Source organism: Triticum urartu, chromosome 3A, assembly GCF_056163025.1.
Source record: "Triticum urartu cultivar PI428250 chromosome 3A, HENAU_Tu73, whole genome shotgun sequence".
NCBI lineage: Eukaryota > Viridiplantae > Streptophyta > Magnoliopsida > Poales > Poaceae > Triticum > Triticum urartu.
The window spans coordinates 57,206,543-57,207,836 of NC_141875.1; positions in this window are offsets into that span (position 1 = coordinate 57,206,543).

Consider the following 1,294-nt stretch of genomic DNA (forward strand, 5'->3'; position numbering starts at 1 on the left):
TTGATAATTCGAATAACTTGGCTTGAGACAATTAGAATGATGAAGTCCCCTTAATTCTTCATAAAGTAGCCAAGCCTCCAGTGCCCTCCAACAACACCTATTGATCAAGTTTGAGCTTCTTGGTCCCCAACCAAGTTGGGTCCTAAGAGGTTAGTCACAATAGGCTTGGCTACCCAAATGGTTCTCTTCTTGACACCACTTTGAGTACCAACAACTTTGGCAAACACATTGCCAACCTTATCCTTCCCAAGAGAATAGATATCATCAATAATAATTGGGTTGGATAAGTTACCACTAGTGCATGAAGAGGCGAGGTGACCTTTCTCACGACATAAGTAGCAACGTCTACTCTTCACTTTCTTCTCACTTGATTTCTCAACTTGAGAAGCATTAGCTTGAGGATTCTTGGGAAGAGGACTTTCTTCAACTTGTGGTTGAGCATGAGATCAAACTTGTGGCCGCTTCCCTTGTTGCTTGTCACTAATGGCCTTCTTCTTCAATGGGCAAGATCTAACATGATGCCCTTCTACTTTGCACTTGAAGCAAACAATATTGGCCGAATTCTTGACTTGTTCTTGGCCCTTCTTTTTGTTCATCTTGGACTTCTTCTTCTTGGAGTTGAATCCAAGTCCACCTTTGTCATTAGGGGATTTTTGCACACTCAAGATATTGTTGAGTGTGAATTTCCCTTCATGACTCTTTTCCAAGTCTTTCTTCAAAGAAGTGACTTGGGCCTTGAGCTCTTTGATTTCCTCTACATGGTTAGTCTCAACACAAGTACTAGAGGAAGTATAAGCTTCATTGTTAGAGCAACAAGGCAAGGAAAGAAATTCATCACAAGATGTACCAACATTGTGAGTAGATGAATTACAAGGACTAGCACATGGCAACATAGCATTTTGACTAGAAGTAGTGCTAGTATCCACATGAGGCTCACTAGATGTTACCTTAGCAATCATGGCCTCATGAGCTATCTTTAGCACATTATGGGATACTAGAAGATCATCATGAGAGCTTGAGAGCTTTTCATGACTTTCTTCCAATTTCCCATAATTGCTAGATAGCAACTCAAGTTGAGCCCGTAGCTCAACATTCTCCTTCAAAATGGATGCTTCACAAGTAATAGAGTTAGTAGCACAAGCATCATCATTAACAACAATAGGAGAGGACACCTTGGAAAGCTCTTTTAAGTAAGAAGCTTCAAGTTGAGCATGAAACTCGGTGAGTTTGATGAGCTCACCCTTCATGACCCTTGAGCCATTTTCGAGGTGCTCAAAATCCTCAAGGAGTCTAG